General features: G+C 38.3%; 1 protein-coding gene across 26 annotated transcripts in view; it reads left to right on the top strand.

Annotated features, from left to right (window-relative positions):
• Positions 1-1,130: 1,130 nt before the first annotated feature.
• EHBP1 (EH domain binding protein 1) overlaps positions 1,131-23,094 on the top strand; it is a 375,583-nt gene continuing 353,619 nt past the window's right edge. For 18 of the 26 annotated variants that reach the window (XM_054547505.1, XM_054547504.1, XM_024242302.2 and 15 more), the window contains exon 1: positions 1,156-1,380. The gene's annotated coding sequence lies outside the window, so the exon portion shown is untranslated. Of the gene's footprint in view, positions 1,381-3,113; positions 3,212-23,094 lie in introns of all 26 variants that reach the window. The other 8 variants (XM_054547488.1, XM_054547476.1, XM_054547498.1 and 5 more) reach the window with 5 other exon arrangements.

Below are 23,094 nucleotides of genomic sequence, written 5' to 3'. Positions count from 1 at the left end.
CACCAGCTCTGGCCTCTACTGTCAGCCTAAGAGCAGCCTCTTGGGGGTGTTGAGGAGGGCCTGATTCTAAAGGAGGGCTCTTTCCAGTAATAAGTCCACAGTCCCCTGCTCTGACTGTTTCAAGTGCTGGGGCTTATCTGGCAGCCCTCACATTCCTTCTAAGTTCCCTAGGCAGGACACATTCCTGACTGGGTGGAAGGAAGAATTCCTAGCATTCTTCAGCCACTGTCCTCTTGGAGCTCTGAAACTCAAGTGAGATGAAGGAAAAGAAAAAAGAAAAAACCAACCTTCATTTCTGATGTTTGGAATTAACCTGAATTAAGTCCTGCTCTCCAAGCCATGAGAAGGAAAAAAAGAAAGGGATTCAGGATCACTGAGACATGTACTTGCGGAATCAGGAATTCTCAACTCTTTCTCAATAGTTTGTAGGGCCTGTGCGGTCTTTGAATTTGACCTTCATGGTTGACAAGTTTGAATTGTTTGTCATTATTATAAATGATTGCAACCCTAATTTCAGGCATACTTTGTAAACAGAACAGTCAAGATGCTTGCGTGAACATTTCTTCTCTGCAACAATAACAGATAATACTTTTATAAATGGATTTATTTATTTATCACTTACATTATCTCATTTGATCTTCACAAGAAATCTGTGAGGTTGGTATTGTTACAGTCATGCTTTGCTTACCAATGTGGATAAGTCCTGAGAAATACATCATTAGGCCATTTGTCATTTTATAAACATCATGGAGGGTACTCACACAAACCTACTACCCACCTTGGCTATATGGTATAGTCCATGGCTACACATCTATACAGCATGTTTGTATACTGAATACTGTAGGCAAATGTAACACAATGGCAAATATTTGTGTATCTAAACATAGAAGAGATACAGTGAAATACAGTATTATAATCTTATGGGATCACTGTATTATGCAGTCCATGACTGACCAAAATGTTGCTATCAGTGCATGACTGTATTTTCATTTTTCGGAGGATAAATGTGAGCTGACAATTGAGGTGCTTTGCCTGCTGTCAAACAGCTGGCAAGGCAGAGGTGGTCTGTGACCAGGTCTTCTGACTTCCCTCCACCATGTATCACTCAAGGCCTCCCATTATGTCATCACAGATACTCCAGGGTGTTAACTGGGAGGCTCCCCAGTTAGTGGGTAACATCTGACTCTCCCTCCCCAAAGAGAGACTCCAGCGAGAGACTGGGGATTTGGAGGTCCAAGTCATGGCAGAACTGGGTTGCTTGCTAGGACACAAGGTTAGGATGCCCCTATAGCAGCAATGTGAGAATCAGAAAAGGTGACTGTGCATCTCAAGAAGCCGAATCAAAAAGCCAAGCCAACCACCTAACCAGTGATTTTCAAGGTATGAACTGGTAGGCCACAAGCATCCTCCTAATGTTCTAGAAGCATCCCCAAATATATCTTTTCTTTGGATCTTACTAGCAAATGGTCCTTGATAACCTAGATTTTCATATGTGTGTGTGTGTGTGTGTGTGTGTGTGTGTGTGTCTAAAAGCTACTTAATAACTGCTGAGTTGTTAATAGTAGTATTTCATATTCATAAATAAAAATTTAGCACATAACTAGAGTTTACTGGGGGCTTACCTGAGCATTCACCTGGCTGCCAGGCAATACTTGGCAATATTTGAAGAGCTCCCACTAAAAACATGCATGAGCAGATTGTTGAAATATCCTCAATTTGGGGGAAGTTTGCTTTATATTAGCATCAGCGCTGTATCGAGTTGGTTGTGCTTTTTGGTGATTTCTATTCCTGCTTTTTAATTATAAATTACATTTCATTTACCTTCATCACCCTCTATGTTGTTTGAAGTGGGTTGTTTGGTTAACCCTACAGTAGGATAGTGATGCCTGTGTAAGTTGACACAATTTATGACCTATAAGTTTTCTATGATAAAACTTTAAACCAAATATGGATTGTAGTACACAGAGGAATCATCTGAACCAATATTGCTAAAGCAGATATTCACACAATCCTCACAAAGTGTGTTTGTGCAGCAACAGTTTATTGTTATCAGATAATTCTTTGAGAAAAAAAGCAGGAAGGGCTGGAGTATATGAGTCTTAGAGCCTTTCTTTAATGTTTATTTTTAGAGACAGGGTCTTGCTATGTTGCCCAGGCTGATCTCAAATTCCTGGCCTCAAATGATTCTCCTGCCTCGGTCTCCCAAAGCACTGGGATTCCAGGTGTGAGCCACCATACCCAGCCAAGTCTTAAGAGCTTTCTGCTGACCTAGGTTAGCCTTGGTCAAAAAAGCTTGAGAATTACTGGCCAGAGAGGGAGAACTTGAGTTCATTTCAGTGGGATGGAGAGAACTAGAGAGAACAGAAGAGTGAACATTTGAAGGAAACCTGGGAGGCAGAAACTGGAGAGATTTCTGGTGCTGAAGAAATGATGCCCACAGTCTCTTTTCAGGTAACTGTGGCCTCAGGCATGCTTAGAAAGGAGCCATTAAAAGTGAGCATGTCTCCAGAGTAGCCTGTAGGGTAGTCTGTGCCCTGTGATAAAGTGCCCCTCCAGGTAAGTGTTAAAGCCCAGCTGTCCTTCACTGACCATGAACCCTAGTGCCAGGGAAGAGGAACCTGTTTGTAATTCATCTGCCTCTACAGAATGCATTTTACTAAGTGACTTTAAAGTGTCTATATGTGCAAGTCATGGCCCTTGAGGTACTCCAGAAAGTCCTAGAGTACTGCTTTTTTGTGAATATACTGAAGGTGATAACCTCCTGCTCCCAACCACAGAAAATGGCTGAATATGCTAAGGATATTGAAAAGGCATTGAAATAGTTGAAACTTTGAGGAGAGCCAAATAGTGTGTTTCTATTTTTGGCAAAGTTAGAACATGGGGAAAAAAGGAAGCCTAGGGACAAAATAAGGCCTTTCTTCTGTTTCTTGAAATACTCCCAAGAAAAAAATTTTCAATGCTGCAAAAAAAGGCCACATAGAAGGAAGAACCCATGGAGAAGTATCTTCCTGTCCTGGGAATCTTTGAGTTTGAATTCATGCAGAAGGAAATTGTGTGGTTATTATTATTATTGTTGTTATTATTTTGAGATGGGTTCTGACTTTATCACCCAGGCTGGAGTGCAGTGGCGCAATCTTGGTTTACTGCAGCCTCCACCTCCTGGACTCAAGCGGTCCTCCCACTTAAGCCTCCCAAGTATCTGGAACCACAGGTGCGTACCACCATGGCCCACGAATTTTTTTTATTTTTTGGTAGAGAAGGGGTTTCACCATATTGCCCAGGCTGGGCTTGAACTTCTGAGCTCAAGTAGCCAGCCAGCCTTGGCCTCCCAAAGTGCTGGGATTACAGGCGTGAGCCACTGCACCCAGCCTCGTTATTATTAAGAATTTAAAGTTTCTTAATTAAGCAGGCCAAAATAGAGCTGCCCTCTTCAAAAAGCATGGTTATGAATCTATCCTTAATTAAGCAGGCCAAAATAGAGCTGCCTTCTTCAAAAAGCATGGTTATGAATACTTTCTTATAAGCTTTACACCGTAGTTAATCATTGTACATGTCCCATTTTATACAGTGATAATTGTCTTAAAGTAAACCTTAATGACTAGTAAGATATCACTGAAGATACAGATGTAAAATATTTCATTCGGCTATTAAAAGTTACTCATTTCAGTTTCTTGCCTAGTAACTACTGAGGGAGATGAACTGACATTGTGCTTTATTTCACAAACACATTTTTGCTGACTGAATTGCCATATTCCTTTCAGAATTTACATTTAAAAAATGGCCAGTGATGGTTACCTAATTTGATTCACTCTGGGGGACTGTTTATTTGGTATGAATAAAGCCACAGGTTAGCCTGTGTCTTTGACACACGAGCCATGATCCTGCGGGACTGTGTAGCTGGGAAATTCCCACATGGGGGTTGTCAAATTGTATAAGCTTTATTATTTTCGTTTTCTAGGGATTTATCAAGCCACAAAAGACCAAGCCATTGTTTTGCTGGAAAAGCAGGCAGAAACCATATTACTTTTTTTTTTCAAAGGGCCTCCACCGGTCAGTGGAATTTAAATTCCCAAGGGCTATGGCCAAGTGCCATAACTTGCTTCCTTAAGTTATGGATGAGCAAGTCTACAGCAATCATTGTTTTTCTCAGTTCTTAACATGAGCATGAGGGATAAAGATCTCTAATACAGAAGCCTTTGAAAGATAGCCAGGTGTGGTGCCTCATGCCTATAATGCCAGCACTTTGGGAGGCCAAGGCAGGAGCCCAGGAGTTCAAGACTAACCTGGGCAACATAGTGAAACCTTGTCTCTACAAAAAATTTAAAACTTAGCTGGGCATGGTGGCACATTCTTGTAGTCCCAGATACTCGCAGTGGTCAGGGCGGGACAGGTAGAGCTGGGGGGCAAGGGGAAAGAGAAAGATCACTTGAACTGGGGAGGTTGAGGCTGCACTGAGCTGTGATTGTGTCACTGCACTCTAGCCAGGTTGACAGAGCAAGCCTGTCTCAAAACAAACAAACAAACAAAAAACCTTTGACGAATAAAGCCAAAACAGTAGATGAATACAGCATTTCAAAGACCCAGGTGAAGTAAGAAAAGGGAAATATAGTAAAAGTAATATTCATTGCCATTTCCCCACCCCCAAGCATGTTGGTTTTAAAATTTTTTAATTTTAATTTTTAGTTTTTGTGGGTATACAACAGGTGTAAATATGTGTGGGTTACATGAGATATTTTGATACAGGAATGCAGTGTGTAATAATCATGTCAGGTAAGTGTGTCCACCACCCCAAGCATTTATCCTTTGTGTTACAAACAATCCAATTATACTCTTCTAGTTATTTTTAAATGTACAATTATTTTTTACTATAGTCACACTGTTATGTTAACAAATACTAGATCTTATTCATTCTTTCTATTTTTTTGTACCCATTAACCATCCCCACTTCCCCCCACCTACCCCACTACCCTTTGCAGCCTCTGGTAACCATCCTTATACTCTCTATGAGTTTAATTATTTTAATTTTTACCTCCCACAAATAAGTGAGAACATGCAAAGTTTGTCTTTCTGTTCCTGGCTTATTTCATTTAACATAATGACCTCCAGTTCCAACCATGTTGTTGCAAATAACAGGATCTCATTCTTTCTTTTGGCTGAATAGTACTCCATTGTGATTAACTACCACATTTTCTTTATTCATCTGTTGATGGACACTTAGGTTGCTTCCAAATCTTGGCTATTGTGAACACTGCTGTAATAAATATGGGAGTACAGATAACTCTTTGATATACTAATTTCCTTCCTTTGGGGTATATACCTAGCAGTGGGATTCCTGGATCATATAGTAGCTCTATTTAAGTTTTTTTGATGAACCTCCAAATGTTCTCCACAGTGGTTGTACTAATTTATGTTCCCACCAACAGCGTACCTGTTCCCTTTTCTCCACATCCTCACCAGCATTTGTTATTGCCTGACTTTTGGATAAAAGCCATTTTAACTGGTGTAAGATTATATCTCACTGTAGTTTTGATTTGAATTTCTCTGGTGATCAATGATGTTGAAAATTTTTTCATATACCTGTTTGCAATTTGTATATCTTCTTTTGAGAAATGTCTATTCAAATATTTTGTCCATTTTTGATAGGATTATTAGACTTTTTCCTATAGAGTTGTCTGAGTTCTTTTTATATTCTTGTTATGAATCCCTTGTCAGATGAGCAGTTTGCAAATCTCTTCTCTCATTCTGTGGGTTGTCTCTTCACTTTGTTAATGTTTCCTTTGCTGTGCAGAAGCTTTTATAGGGTGTGTTTTATTTCCCCTTTTGATTTATAACCTAGGGCCAGCATGAGAGAATTATAACAGTAATTAGTACTTTAGAGTTTATAAACTGTATTCATATACATTAGCTTATTGGAGTTCCAAAACAGGTGTTATTATTCAACTCATATTTTTTCAGGATCTGGTCTTTATTATTAAAAGTTATAATTTTAAAAATTTCTCAACATCATTAATACATGGTCAGAAGAAAAATTCAGAAAATCCACAAAAGTTAAAACAGAAATAAATATCCCTATACCCAAATATCTATTGACCTTTGTCCTACCTTTTATATATTTACTGCTCTACATTTTTATTACATGTATATCTACTAAAAACAAATACTTCGTCTTTTTTATAACCCATTTCTTATTCAGAATTTTTTCTTATCCTTAATTATTATTTTAAATTATTTTAAAGCCATGTTAGAGTAATTTTAATTTATTTTGTTTTATTTTTAACTCCTCTTACTATCATTCCCAAATATTAAAGTAATTTTAATACAGAGAACCCTGAGTCTTAGAGAGGCCAAATGACTCACTCAAGGCAGCTCAGCTAGTAAGATACAGCCTGGACTCCAAGCCCCAAAAGCTTGGACTCCATAGCCTATGCTTTGTATTTTATCAGCATAATCTAAAGCAAATAGTATCTTTTTAAAATTTGACCTCCCACAACAATTTAAACTGGTTTATTGATCCCCAAATAATGGAAAATTGACTAAACTTTAACATCAATATCACACCTATAGTCAGTTCAGGAATCCAGAAATCTCTTGGATAGTTCTGCTGTTTTTATAACTCGCATAAATACCATAAGCTTGACAATACCATAGCCTCTCCAGAAAGCCAAGAGGACATTAACCTAAAATCCGGTTGATTCGTTTTTCCTTATCCCCTGCAAATATGACATCACTGGTATGTGTACCTGATTAATTTTAGCACTTTTTTGTTTCTGTAATCATCAGTTTAGCATTTATATTTTCTTTTAGATTATTTTTGTTTGCCACCTATCTTTTCTCTCTCCCCACCCCCATAATTGGCTCTCCTAATATTCCAGTTTCTTGTTCTAAGGTCCTAGTAGGCATCTAGTACCTGAAGCAAGGATCTTAGAAAATTTCATGCCCCTTTACTATTGGGGAAAAAATAGTTGCAAATTTCTCAATGGTAATAAAAGACTTAAGACAGACTCTTAGTACAAAGTCTAAAAGTTGGCAAAAAACATTTTTTAAAGAATAAAATGGCATTGGCTATTAGTCTACACAAGGATTTGGATCATTTAATTAAGTAACCACTTGACTTCAAAGTTAAATCCCAAACCATCACCAACGAGGTGTGTTGTGCCAAGTGTTTAGAGGCCTGGAGCAAAACCACAGCTAAGCTGAGTCTTGAGCTATATTTTGGGCTTGGCAGACCTAAGGTGAAAGGGCAAGGCATGCTTCATCTGAGCGTTTATCTAGAGCATACTTAGCATGTTAATCCCCAACTCTCCCATTCAAATTCAGGTAAAGGAACTTAAGGAAACTTTTCTCCCAAATGTTGAGGGATTTGTCCTTCCATTATAATTGTTTATCAATCCGGGAAGAAGAATCTAAAAGGAAAACATTATCCAACCTTATGTCTTCTACATGAACTCTTTCACTGAGTTAAGGGGAGATCACCATGTAGGAAAGGAAAGTTCTATTTTTAGCTGGAGAGCTACTCCTATACAAAGACTGCCTGGAACAACATGTCTCCAATTTGAATGCAGAGTTCCTCCCCTCTCATTTTCAGTGCCCCTTGGCTTCACCCTCATCCCTCACACTGTTCTACCCTCCCCTGTTCCTCAAGTTATTGAATCTAAAGATAAGTGAATTACCAGAGGCAAAGGAGAAAGTGAGTAGGAGTCCTACAGGTAATGAGTTTTATTTTTCTTTTTAATCATTACTCACTGTTAGCTTATGACTTAAAACTTATCTTGCCTTTTCTTGCAATGTTTGATAAATTGAACTTCTGATTCCCATCAGCAGATTGAAGTGGGGAGGGGGGAAAAGGGAAGGTGAGCACTTAAAAATTATTGTTGCATTGCAGTGTTTGCTCATTTCAAAATCAGTTTTGCATAAAACAGGAGGGAAGAGAATAAAGCCTTGGAATCTAATGAGATCACTGGACTCTAATAGTCAGAAATATGGGTTCTTCTAGGAGTGGTCCACCAGGTAGCAGCTGACAGGTGGCAGGTCCTAAGTTTACTCCCTTTCAGAGAGCTGCTCAAGCAGTAGTGTTGTCTAGACAGAATATGAGGCTATTTAGTGACAAAGGACAGTAGCTATACAGAAAACAAGACAGCAATCTGAGAGTCAAGATTTGTGGGATATAAGTCCTATCTCTACTACCAACTCGTTAGAACCTAACTTTGGGGGAGTCATTGAGCATCATCTGCAAAGTGAAGAAAATAACACATTGCCCTGCTTTCCTTCCAGCATGGTAGCTTTCCTACCCTATCATACTGGGAGGAAAGGAGAGTAATCTTACTTGTATTCAGTTTTTGAATATCAAACAAGATAGGAATGAAAATACTTTATAAATATACAAAAAACGGCCGGGCGTGGTGGCTCATGCCTGTAATCCCAGCACTTTGGGAGGCTGAGGCAGGTGGATCACCTGAGGTCAGGAGTTTGAGACCAGCCTGGCCAACATGGTAAAACCACATCTCTACTAAAAATATAAAAATTAGCCAGGCATGGTAGTGGCCACCTGTAATCCCAGCTACTCGAAGGCAGGAGAATCTCTTGAACCCGGGAGGTGGAGGTTGCAGTGTGCTGAGATCACGCCACTGCACTCCAGCCTGGGTGATGGAGCAAAGCTCCAGCTCAAAAAAAAAAAAAAAAAAAAAAAAGAAAATATATATATATATATATATATATATATACCTCAAAAAAAAAACCTGAATACATGTAAGATAGCATGACTGAAATGACTAAGCAGTGGTCTAAGTCAAACTGCTAAAGAGGCTTGCAATAGCACAATCCCATATTATTGAGAGGCTTGACGATCTGAAGCCTGACAAATTTATTTGTAGAAAATCTGGCTTTGCCAGAAACATTGACAGGCCATTTATAGCCAACCCTGTTGTGTTCGGGAGGCTAAAACTATTATGGGTATAAAATACTGAAAAATGTTTTTCCCCCTGTTTTTTAGTTTTGCACCTGGAAGGAAATAATGTAGCTTCTGCATGAATACTAGTGGAATATCATGGGAGACCGTATCATATCATAAGGGGGAATTAGAAGTCAAGAAGTTAGGGAACTTGGGTCAGGGTAAGGAAGGAGTGAAGCACCTGAGTGTATTTATCCCAGAGAAAAAGTGTGATGGAAAGAACACAAATGCTGTCATAAAATATTGGAAAGAGCCATTACAGAGGAGATGATTAGATACTCTGTTCTGGAAGGCAGATCACTGGGCACAAAATGAAGTTGTTGAATTGAATGAACTCTAAGTTCCCCTAAGTAAAATTCTGGTGCTCTAAAGTTAGAGGAGAGAGGCCGTGGCTCAGCACAAGGGAATCCTTTCTGTAAAAATGAGTTTGCCTTCAATGGACAGAGACCTCAATCCCTGGAGATATTTTGACATTCAGAAGGAGGCTGGATAGCCATTTAGGAAGGATGTGGAGGACATGCCTACATTGTCAGGGAAATCAAACTCTATGGCAGCAGAGGACTTTCCAATTTAAGATATGAAATAAAAGATATTTAATTCTTTAGTAGGGTATGTTATAAAAAGTGATAAATAAGGGAGCTTATAAATCAGGGGTCTGTGTGTCCTTCACTGTCAGTGGGAATAGATACTATTTAAGTGGTGATCGTTGTCATTGTCTTCTTTTCTCTTGCTTGGAAAGTTCTAGGAAGCAGCTTTTCTAGTACCTTTGGATTAATGGTCATATTTTCCAATATATTGTCCTTTTTGTTCATTATAACCATCTGCGAACAGTTTTTATAGCAGCTACACAACCAAAGTTGCATACTAGCTTGCCCCAAGAAAATCCTATACTCAGCCTGGAATGAGGATATCATTGGGTTCTATTTTGCAGATAGCATGTGATAAACTGATTGACAAAGTCTAGAAATAAACCAAGATCATCTTGACATTTAAGAACCTGACAGATAGATGGTACCAGCACAATATTGAGCTCTTAACGAGGTCATAAGCCCATAACAAGTTCTGATGATTTCTGACCTTCTGAGCAGCTATACTGCCTGACTCTAGGACAAAACATTGCTGGATTTTGGAGAAAATTTTCATTATCAACCAACTGTAAATTCTCCAAGTCAAAGAATAAGATTAGTAACAGTAAGCCCACTGGACCCTCCACTCACTGACATTGAAGTGAAGTTCATCCCAACACAGTTATGAAATGGCTAAACATGTAAATTTAATACACACAAATTAAAATAACTATTACATGTTAAGCAAGAGGTAGAAGACACAAGAAAGGCCAGAAGAAAAAATGGCTATATTAGGATGCTTTCAATTGCAAGCAGCAGAAAATTTATCTCAAAATGGCCTAAGCAAAGGGAATTTATTGGCTTAAATAACTGAAAATTTTAGGCTTAGCTGGCTCCAAGGAGGCAGATACTGTCAAAACAACGGTCCCACCTTCCTATCCCACCTTGATCTCTCTATCTCTCAGCTTGGCTTCGTTCTCACATTTCCTCTGCCTGGCATCCCCCAGAAGCTCCAGGTTTACATTCTCCCAGTTTCAAGTCAAACGGAGACAATACTCTTTCCCAGCAATTTTATCATAAGTTCCTAAATTGAATTTCATTGTCTTGGCTTGGGTCATGTGCCCTTTCTTTCACTAATGGTAGAGACCTAAAGATGAGTAAGTAGGCCGGGCGCGGTGTCTCCGCCTGTAATCCCTGCACTTTGGGAGGCTGAAGTGGGCGGATCACGAGGGCAGGAGATCGAGACCATCCTGGCTAACATGGTGAAACCCCATCTCTACTGAAAATACAAAAAATTAGCTAGGCGTGGTGGTGGGCGCCTGTAGTCCCAGCTACTTGGGAGGCTGAGGCAGGAGAATGGTGTGAACCCGGGAGGCGGAGGTTGCAGTGAGCTGAGATCGCGCCACTGCACTCCAGCCTGGGTGGCAGAGCAAGACTCCATCTCAAAAAAAAAAAAAAAAAAAAAAAAAGATGAGTAAGGAAGGTCAGCACCTAAACTACACAGAAAGTGGAAAAACTAGGAAAGAAGGGGAATTAATGTCAGGTGGGCAAAACCACAGATGTCTACTTGCCTAGAACAGCTCAAGAAATGTGGTGACACCATGGATGGCTGTGGAACTGCTAGAGCCCACAGACCCAGGCAGCTGCAGGACCAGAGTTTGTTGTTATGAACTGAAGCTTCAGGCTCACCACCATGGATGAGGATGCAGCAGCTCTAAAAATATCAAGCAGTTCTGGGGTCTGGATAGTCTTTAGTCCAAGAATAGGTGTCAGGCACACTTTGCAAAAGAAGATCCCATGTTCTCACAGTGGCCTGATCAAGTGCAAGTGCACACACATTGGAGTTTATTATATTATAGTATCATCATCTTAGGAAACAAAGGACAACTCTGTGAGAGTATATGGGTGTGCACAGATGTTCAGCTACAAGTGTCAGTGACCTTGGTGCTGTATTATTGAGAAAGAAGCCCTTAGAACAGCAAATATAATGCCAAGCAATGGTCCTGGAAATATATCCTTCACATAGCAATGGGGAGAAAAGAGATGTGACAATAAGTATTAAAGAGAGGTAGACTCCTTTCTGAGTGAAGGGATGGGGGTAGAGTAGGGGAGGTAAAATTACTCCTTGGGAAAGAAGGAGAGATAGTAGAACACTGCTTCTGTTCCATTTTGGAGGTGAGTAAATAGGTCTGGGCAAAGTAAACCTTTTCAGCAAGTTGAAAAGTCAGTTCTTCAAGGAAGGGAAAAAGCCAAAGTGGGAAAAACAAGGGTAAAATTAGGATTCTTTAAAGGCCTGAAATAAGCCATTGAGTTTTAGGAGCCGTGGATTTGATTTTAAGCACATGAAGCGGGCACTAGCATGTGTGTTCTTTGGGGCAACCCCTTTTGCCCATTATTACCAGCATTTGTCAAAATAAGGTGTGGATGTGCTTTAAAACAATCATTTGTATTTTTTCATGCTAAAAAATATTAAAGCCCATCAATGGCTTAGAAGGAAAATTATATTCCTATCTTCCAGCCTCCTTTTCTATGAAGTCCACCAGAAAAAGAAGGAAGAAAAGAAGGGAAGGAGGGAGACAGGAAGGGAGGGAGAGAGGAAAAGAAAGAGAGAATGTTTTATGTATTAGTTTGCAAGGGCAGCCATAACAAAGTACCACAAACTGAGTGACTTACACAATGAAATTTGTTGTCTCACAGCTCTGGAGGTTAGAAGTCTGAGATGGACTCACTTATATGTGGAATCCAACACAATTAAACTCACAGAAGCAGAGAGCAGAACAGTGGCTACCAGAGGCTGGGGGTGCTAGGGGGAATGGGGAGATGAGAGTCAAAGCGTAAAGAACTGTTAGATAGAAGGAATAAGTTTGATTTTTTACAAGGTATATTGGACAGTCTCCAAAATATAGCTAATAATTGAGTACTGTACATTACAATATCACTAAGAGAATAAATTTCAAATGCTCTCTCATCACAAAAAAGATAAATATTTGAGGTAATGGATATATTAAGTAGCTTGATTTAATCATTCCACATTGTATTTATAAATTGTAACATCACTTTGTACCCCATAAATATATACAACTATAATTTGTCAATATATAATAAAAATAGAAAAAAATAAGTCTGAGATGGAGGTATCAGCATTGTTGGTTCCTTCTGAGGGTTATGAGGGAGAATCTGTTTCATGCCCCTCCCCCAGCTTCTGTTGGTTTGATGGCTCATAGAGACAACACCCAAGTCTGTGCCTTCATCTTCACATGGTGTTCTCTCTCTGTGGGTGTCTGTGTCCCAGTGTCCACTTTTGATAAGGACATCAGTCATATTGGACTAGGGTCCACCTACCGACCTCATCTTAACAAATTACATCTGCAACAACCCTATTTTCAAATAAAGTCATACTCTGAGGTACTAGGGGTTAGGACTTTGATATATGAATTTGATGGGGGGAGCACAATTCAACTCACATCAGACCATAATCTCTGTTCACAGTCCAGAGCTTACAAGCGGCAGCACCTTTTGCTCCAGTGTTAGAATGCTAGAGCTAAATATATGCTTATTACAGTGATTGGGGGTTGGGGAGGAGGGAGTAGTTTTCAGAATTCCCTTCTTCTCATCACTGAGATCATCATCATGATTACTAATGAATATAAAACCAGAATCTTCAGCTTGAAAGATTTATGTAATCTTTTAGAGCAACAAATTGAAGAAAAATCAAAATTCTTTTTGTATAAAAGGGACTGATTCTTTAACTTTCCAATGGGAGAGAAAACCCTTTGTCACTTTACTTTCAATAAGGACAAAAAAAAAATAGTATTCTCTCCATTTCTCCTTTCTGAGGGAGGCGTATGGGAAGGGAGTGGGTTAATTCCTAGTTTGACTTTTGAGAGCAACTTCTCCTGTTGCTCATACAAACCAAGTGATCACATGCCATTGGAAATGCCCACTTGCCCAGTGTGAGTGAGGCTTTGTGCTGAACAAAAGGAAGACAGCTCTACATTAAACCACAGGTCCTTTGTGGGACAGACAAGAATAACATGCATGATTGCAACCCATAAATAATACACCGTATATCATCTGCATTTTGCCTACTCTTCAGGACAGAAGCAGCTATTGCTCGACAAGTTAGTGTTAATGCTTTACTCCTAATTCCAGAGCCAAGTCTTGTAGGGAGTGGTGTTTCCCTGCACTTCTTCCTCTCCCTATATTCAGTCCAGCCAAGCATAAATAAGTGGGCAATTTCTGTCCTGATCACTGAAGCTCTAAAGATAGGGCACTGAACCCACTAAATGATGAATACATGCCATATGGAGCTAACGGCAAGTTCCGATGCAAATTATCACTGTATTGCTCTCTGCAATGCAGATAAAAAGTCCCTTGTGTCATCTCTTTGTACTGAGCTGTGTGTATCTGAAAACAGCTAAAACCACTGAGAAAAGTGGAACATTTTATTTCACCTGAAAAGGACTGGGTATTGCTTGCATTAATGGTAAGTGAATGTTTTAAAAACATTATTTAATATTGCACACCATTTATTTCATTTGGAATCTCTTATTTTAAATGCATGTTTGAATCCTTTTGGCCAGCTGTATTAACAGTGCAGTGCAGTGTACAAAAGTTGTCAAAACACCCTGCTTTGGGTTCCTTTAGTGACATAAATATTTGTCAAGCACTTACTATGTACCAGTAAGTGTTCTAGGTACTTTACATAAGTTACATCATTTACTTCTCATAACAACTCTAAAGACAGGCCCTAATATCCCCACTTTATATATAAAGAAACCATTCAACTGGTAACTAAAAGAGCTGTATTCAAATCCACACTGCCAACCCAAAGTCTACGCTCTTTCCACCACTTAATGCTACCTCCTGTCTTCAGCTGTTTTGACTTGAAGCAGACATAAATCCTCCCCAGGTCTCTTTTTCTTTATTCTTAAACAGGAGAATTGAATTAAATATTCTCTAAGATCCCTGCCAGTTCTAAACACTGTCTTTCTATGATCATTTCCCCTTTAATTTATAGGATGAAAGTAAACTTTTTATTTAAATACTGTCTTTCTTCTTCAAACCCAAAGGCATTTTTCCTATTGATGGAAGGAGGTAGAAAACCTTCATTTTGAATATTGGAAATAATAAATTTCAGAAACTGTTTTGCCTTGAGCTCATCTCCCTTGGTCACCTATGTGAAGTCTTCTAGTAGTACGAAAGAGATGTAGAAAATCCCAGTTGTACTAGCAGAAGTCTGAAGTTCCCAGATAATCTATAGGTGGGTTGTAATAGATGGGTTTCCCATCTGTGTAGAAGTATAAGCTATTTAGGAATTCCAAGTAGCCACTTATTATTTGCCTAATTTTCTAGGTATTTCTATCTAGGTTCAATACAAATGCGTTGTAATTTGACATATCAATTTCTCAGTGAACTCTCCCAATTTTTTTTTATGGATTGATGTGCCAATCTAAGTACCAGAGTCCAGCTATGTTCTATGAAATGGTTTGTAAGGGTTCCAATACAAAGAAAAAAGATATTCCTTTAAAGATACTGCTAAAGATTCCAGAATCTGCACAGACCTGCTGTGAAAAGATCAAGGAGACAAGAGTTAGTGTGTCCTTATAAAGTACGAGGTTGAATAGATTGAAAGAAAGATAGCAAGAGTGAGTCAGTCCCAAAGTAGTTACTGTCAAAGTTTTCAAGTGAAATGAGCTGATAGATGGCTTCTTTACCATACTGGATAAGTACATAAAATATCAGACGTGCCTGCTTTTGAAAGAAGAGAGGGACTTTCACAGAAAAGTAGACTCTGGAAAAGATTCCTCAGCTTTCTTTCTCACTGGAACTTAACTCTCACAAAAGCAGCAAAATGATATAGCCAGTAGTAGATTTTTAATAAGGAATTATCTCTCTTGGGCTCTGATTTTTGGTTTGAGAGAGAATTACTGAATAAAGTAATTTCATATTGGATGTAAAAATTGGATATTTCCAATAGCGTGAGAGACTAATGCCATCTCCTTCCTTACACTTTGTAAATTTAATCAGCAATGTTATACGCTCTGTGCTCCCCTCAGAAGCAACAGAAAGGGAGGAAATCAGTATTTACTGAGTATCTTCTATGTGTTGGACATTTATTTTATTTTATTAAAATTTTTTTTCATTGACACATAATGATACATCTTTATGGGGTACATAGTGATGTTTTGTATACGTATAAATATAGTGATCAGATCAGGGTAATTCACTATTATCTCAAACATTTATCATTGCTTTGTACTGGGAACATTCAATATCCTCCTTCTATTTAAAACTACATGTTATTATTAAATGCAGTCATCCTGCAGTGTTACAGAACACTAAAACTTATTCCTTCTATTTAGTTGTAATGTTGTATCCTTTAATAAATCTCTCCCTATTCCCCTCTTTCTCTTATGCTTCCCAGCCTCTAGTATCTTGTGTTCTACTTTTCACTTCTATGAGATCAACTTTTTTTTTAGCTTCCACAGATGAGAACAGGCAATGTTTAACTTTCATTCATCACTTTGCCTTTCCTCCTACCCAGGCTAATCACAGAAAAAGCATAAGAAACCAAACACTTCTGAAATGGGCAAATCAAAATGAGATCATTTTTTTCATCTTCTTCACAAACTGGAAATTGTACATTAATCTCCCTTTTTTGTCGAGGAGTGATGCAGGACTACATGCAAGTTTTGGAATGACTCTTCTGGCTTTGCTTCATGAAGGGTCCTGGTATGCATACTGAGAAGGTCATTTTAATAAAACCCCAAGTAAGAATGTGTGCATCCCATTACTCAGGAGTCCCAGAATTGCATGCATATGTTTGAATCATTTGAAGCCTGTTATTTTTTAATAGCCACTAAGCCAGCACAAATATTTTAAAAATTAGAACTTTCAAAGCCTATAGTTATTTTTATCAAAGTGCCTTTAAATGCAATAACTCAAGTCAGTCAGTCTGGTTGAAACACAGAAACTTCAGTGCCTCCTCAGTGAGCTGTGGAAACAAGAAATATCAGTATGTATAACCTAAATAGAGAAAAAATCAAATATGACAGAAATAAAAGGAGGCTGGTTCAGAATCTATTTTGATATATCTTCATGAAACAAAAATAGCTATTACTGAAATAATGTTTTAGGCTTGGTGTGGTGTCTCACGCCTGTAATTCCAGCACTTTGGGAGGCCGAAGTGGGCAGATCGCTTGAGGCCAGGAGTTCAAGACCTGCCTGGGCAACACAGTGAAACCCTGTCTCTACTAAAATTACAAAAATTAGCCGGGCATTGGTGGCACACACCTGTAATTCCAGCTACCCAGGAGGCTGAGGCAGGAGAATCGCTTGAACCCAGGAGGTGGAGGTTGCAGTGAACCGAGATCGTGCCACTGCACTCCAGCCTAGGCAACAGAGCAAGACTCTGTCTCAAAATAATAATAATAATTTTAAAAATTGTGTCTATTTTCATTAACAAGAATCCAAATCTTATGGCTATATTATGATTACATGATTATCAAATTCTGACTTTTTCCTAATGAAACCATTTGATTGCATGTTTATTTGTTCTTGTGTTTAAAGTGAGGTTTTAGTCCTTAATGGATGAATGATAAAGTATACACAGAAAGCATTTATAGTTAGTACTAAAAAGCAGTAGTGTTTGTAACTTTAGGAAGTGAAAAAGAGTTATCAGGCTTTGTTAGTCTTTCATATTTCTTCTTATGACAGAATTTGCATGAATGTTTTTAAAGTTTCTTGCTTCATAAAAGAACTGTGCTAAGTCCACTTTTTAATCACATTTGGTATTGTCTATAATAGTTGAAGTTTCAGGCAGACCTGCTGAAGAGTAGAAGGACTGGGCCATCTTTCAGTAATCTGGGAGATTGTGAAAGCAGTCTAGTTAACAGTCACCTGCAGCATAGCACTTAGCAGACAAAGCCTCTGGGTGCCTCCTTGGGGTAGCAGAAAAAGCCCAACTGGGGATGATGGAGTATATGTGTCTTTAAAAATAGGGGTTTTGAAGTGAATAAAATAATTGTTGTGGCTGGGTGCGGTGGCTCACGCTTGTAATCTCTGCATTTTGGGAGGCCGAGGGAGGTGGATCATGAGGTCAGGAGTTCAAGACCGACCTGGCCAAGATGGTGAAACCCTGTCTCTACTAAAAATACAAAAATTAGCTGGGTGTGATGGTGGGCGCCTGTAATCCCAGCTACTTGGGAGGCTGAGAGAGGGAGAATTGCTTGAACCCAGGAGGTGGAGGTTGCAGTGAGCCGAGATCACGCCACTGCACTCCAGCCTAGGCGACAGAGCAAGACTCCATCTCAAATAAATAAATTAATTAAATAAACAAAAAAAAATTGTTGTACAAGATTGAATAAGACTGTGAACAAATGCCACTTACAAAGCCACATAAGGCTCTCATAACCAAGAATGGATGGTTTTTAAACTTTGTCTCCTACCAGGGAGACAAAGTCCTTTGCGCCCCTCAAGAAACACTTAACTAACCATATGGATTTAGTCATGGTCAGGAAACTGAGATAGAATGAAAAAGAAATAAGAATCCCACTGGACACCTATTTCAAAGGAAGGATTTTGCCCTCTCCCCATACACTAATCAAATTTGAAACCTGCAGTGTTTAGAATTTTGTGACTGATCTTAGCTGATATCAAAATGCCAGGGAGAGGAGACAGGTGCTGTGATGACAAATGCATTTGTACAGTTCTAGACATTTGCTATTGTTGGCAATCTTTTGGAAGATCAAATCAAGAGCCCTTGCGTGCTCTCAGGTTAACTTAGAAAGTTGTTCCATCTAGAAAGAGGGCTTTACTTTTTGAAACAGTGAACTTGCCTCCAAGCCAATTAAAAATGCCCTTCTTTTTACCCTTCATAAGCTGACTGTGTTAGTTAGAATTAAATATCTTTATATGTGACAGAAAAAAATCCCACCAAAATAACTTTGTCTTATATGATTACTTCTGTCTCATATGAAAGAAGTCTGGTGATAGGCAGTTCGGGGCAAATGTAGTGCCTCTACAAATTTGTGAGAGACCCAGGCTTCTTCCAGCTTGATACTTTGCCATCCCTTATCCTCATGGTCCAAGATAGCCGCTAGAGCTCTAGCCAACCCATCTGTATCCCATCAACAGAAAGGAAAGGCACACTCCCTCCCTTGGAAGAGACTTAGAGGAAGTTATACACAAGACTTAGCCAAACTTAGGCACATAGCCATATCTGGTTGTAAAGGAGGCTGGCAGGTCATTAGCTGAGTGAAAACGGCTCACTTAGAAATGGGGGTTTTTATTGCTAGAGAAGAAAAAAGGAGAATGGGTACTGACAGGCAACTAACAATATTTGCCTGTGAACTCCTCCAGACCTCCTAAAATTTACCCTCAACTGAAAATCCTCTAATCCACTACCTTAATTTTACTGATAAATGAACAGAATGGTGTTAAACCTAAGTGACTTGTCCCAGGCTGCAGGTTGGAGGCCAGGAAAAACTAGAACCCACATCTCAAAACTTTAAGAGTAGGGAACATTCACATTTTAAATTTCTGTGTTAGAATATTATATTTTGCTGAGCTCTAGCATATTCAGTTTTCTTGTGACTTTTAGTTAAATGTGGCTGCAGTAGTTTCTTTCTATATTGTTTTATTTTTCTTAATGGCTTTATTGAGATGTAAATCAAATACAGTATCTCCTAGTAACAGTGTACAATTAAGTGGTTTTTAGTATGTTCAGAGTTGTGCAACCATCATCACTATGTAATTTTAGATCATTTTTATCGCTTCAAAAAGAAGCCAATATTTATCAGCAGTAACTCCTTCATGTGCCTGAACATCTACTAATCTACTTTCTGTCTCTGTGGATTTGTCTTTTATGGACATTTCATATAAAAGTAATCATACAATATGTGTCTTTTGCAACTGGCTTCTTTCACTTAACATGGTTTTCAAGGTTCATCCATGTTATAGCATGAATCAATGCTTCATTCATTTTTATTGCTGAAAAATATTCCATTGTATGATAATGCCACATTTTGTTTATCTATTCATGAGCTGATAGAATTTGGGTTTCTTCCATTCTTTGATTATTATGAATAATGCCACCGTGAACACTTATGCACAAGTTTTTGTGTGGGCATATGCATTCACTTCTCTTTGGTATTTACCTAGGAGTGGAATCACTGAGTCATATAGTAACTCTACATTTACCATTTTGAGGAACTGCCAAACTGATTTTCAAAAGTGGCTGTTCCTTTTTACAATCTTGCCAGCAAGGTATGAGGGCTCCAATTTTATTGCATCTTCATCAACCCTTGTAATTGTCTGTCTTTGATCTTAAACCATTTTAGTTGGTGTAAAGTAGTATCTTACTGTGGTTTGGATTCCCATTTCTCTGATGGCAAATTATATTGAACATCTTTTCAAGTGCTTGTTGGTCATTTATATGTATATCATCTTCAGAGAAATGTGAATTTAAATTCTTGGCCAATTTTCATTCTATTTTCTATTATAATTTTTTTAATTTTTGTGGGCGCATAGTTGGTGTATATATTTATGTGGTACCTGAGATACTTTGATACAGTCATACAATGTGTAATAATCACATCAGGGTACAAGCATTTCTCCTTTGTGTCACAAACAATACAATTATATTCTTTTAGCTATTTTAAAGGGTGCAAAAAATTATCATTGACTGTAATCACCTGTTGTGCTATCAAATACTAGGTCTTATTCATTTTGACTATATTTTTATACCCATTAATTATCCTCATGACCCCTACCCCTTTCCCCTACTACCCTTCCCAGCCTCTGGTAACCATCCTATATCTCCATGAGTTCAATTGTTTTAATTTTTAGCTCCCATAAATAAGTGAAAACATGTGCAGTTTGTCTTTCTATACCTGGTTTATTTCACTTAACATAATGACCTCCAGTACCATCTATGCTGTTGCAAATAACAGGATCTCATTCTTTTTTATGGCTGAATAGTACTCCATTGTGTATAACTACCACATTTTCTTAATCCATTCATCTGTTGACGGACACTTAGGTTGCTTCCAAATCTTGGCATTGTGAATAGTGATTCAATACACATGGGAGTGCAGATATCTCTCCAATATACTGATTTCCTGCCAATTTTTAAAGTGTATCATTTGTCTGTCTTTGAGCTTGTAGTAATTCTTCATATATTCTAGATACAAGTCCCTTATCAGATATATGGTTTGCAAATATTTTCTCCCATCTGTTGGTTATTTTTTCATTTAAAATGGATGCATAATAATTGTATTTGTTTATAGGATACATGTGTGTTTTTGACAAGTGCATACAATGTGTAGTGGTCAAATCAGGGCAATTGGGATATCTGTCACCTCAAATATTTATCATTTCTTTGTGTTGGCAACATTCTAAATCTTCTCTTCTAGCTACTCTGAAATATACTACAAATTCTTAACTATAGTCACCCTACTGTGCTATCAAACAATAGAGCATATTCCTTCTAGTGAATTTTATTTTTGTATCCATTGACCAACGTCTCTTCTCCCCTCCTGACTACACTTCCCAACCTTGGGCTACTACCATTCTACCATCTACCTCCAGAAAAATCAACTTTTCAGCTCCCACATGTGAGTGAGAACATGCAATATTTGTCTTTCTTCATTTTCGTGATGGTGCCTTTGAGGTATGAGATTTTAACATTTTGATGAAGTCCAGTTTATCTGTTTTTTTCTTTTGTTGCTCTTGCTTTTGTTACTGTATCTAAAAAACCATTGCCAACCCCAAAGCTATGAAGATTTATTTGTTTTCTTCTAACAGTTTTATAGTTTTAGCTGTTAACATTTAGGTTAATGATACATTTTGTGGTAATTTTTGTATTTGGTTGTTTCTGTACTCTTAATTTTCAGAGAACATTAAAGAAATTATTGCAAGTCATGGGTATCACTCTCTTAACGGCGTTCTTTTTCATTCATACTGGAAAAGATTAAACTCTTTGGGCTAGATTGCCATTGAAGTTATCAACAATATACTCTAGAAAGAGCAATATGTTCTATTAATGCTTTTTAAATTGATCTATAATTACTCTCCTTTTTAGCACTTGGTATAAACAATTGAATTAGGAATTGGTATATTTGGGAATGATATCTTATATCTTACTAAAAGACATCATTCTGCCTTCATGTTTTCTATGGGAATTGTGACTATAAGCTTTCAATTTTTAGTTGATCAGAAAAATTAAGGCTAGACAAAAATCATCAAAAATAGCACTCCCTCCCATGACAAAAAAAAAACCTTCTTAAGACAGCAAAAACTAGATCATAATGGAAACAACTGTGGAGAAACTCTTACTGCCTTTTAAAATGTCACAAACGTATCCTTGTATTAAGGGTAGACATTTTAAAAAATGACCAAATTAGAGCTGGAAGGGGTCTTAAGAGCTTATTTCTTCCAGCACCTCACCTCCAGTAGCCAACTATCATTTTCCCATTCCCATTTTACAGATGAGTCAAATGAAGCAACTCTCTCTGCTTCATCTCCTGGCTTCCTTTTTTTTTTCTTTTTTCTTCGACTTGCTCCAGTGGAGGTCCCTGGCAGCAGGATACCTATCTTTATAGCAATCAGTCCCAGAGGAAAGAGCTTGTCTTTCCTAATAATTCTACCAATATTCCCAGAATTGTGTATGTTTATGTCACACATATATGTATATGTAAGTATGTGTATATGTCATATATAAGAGGGGAAATAAGAGAGGAGCTAAACATGAGCCAGAATTAGAGGATATGAGGAAAATGCCCAGCAGAATCATGAAATTCACAGTCCTAAAGCAATTCAAGCACAAAATAAAATGTCAGTGAAGACTGGGTGCAGTGGCTCATGCCTATAATCCCAGCACTTTGGGAGGCCAAGGCAGGGAGGGTGGCTTGAGCCCAGGGGTTTGAGACCTGGCAACATTGGCAAAACTCCATTTCTACCAAAAAAATACAAAAATTAGCTGGGCATGGTGATGTGTGCCTGTGGTCCCAACTACTCGGGAGGCTGAGGTGGGAGAATCACTTGAGCCCAGGAGGTCGAGGCTGCAGTGAGCCATGATCATACCACTGCACTCTACTCTGGATGACAGAGCGAGACTCTGTCTCAAAAAGAGAAAAAAAAAAGTCAATGAAAGGTCAATGAAAACTCATCCTTCTTTTTATGTTACAAAATACAGAAGACAACGTTTTGTGAAAGAAGTTTCTTTAATCTCTCAACTGGAGTGTATCAATGGGCAGAATAGATCCAGAATCAGAACACATTAGATGAACCAGTAATTGATTTATTTGAGGGAGAGTTTCCACTTTTGTCAATTAGATATGATTTATAACCAGAAACTATAGTTGGAAAGCTTTTAGATAGCGAGAGAACATTTTAAAGATTATAGAATGATGGCTTATACAACATCTTCAATCTAAAACTACAATTATACACATTTAATCCTTATTATTTTTATTCATTTTTGAAACAGGGTCTCACTCTGTCTCCCAGGCTGGAGTGCAGTGGTGCAGTCACCACTTACTGCAGCCTCAACCTCCCAGGCTCAAGTGATTCTCCCAC

The sequence above is a fragment of the Pongo abelii genome, chromosome 12 (assembly GCF_028885655.2).
Source record: "Pongo abelii isolate AG06213 chromosome 12, NHGRI_mPonAbe1-v2.0_pri, whole genome shotgun sequence".
Taxonomy (NCBI): Eukaryota; Metazoa; Chordata; class Mammalia; order Primates; family Hominidae; genus Pongo; species Pongo abelii.
Note: the sequence above shows the minus strand (reverse complement) of the source record. Positions and strands in the feature narration are given on the sequence as shown.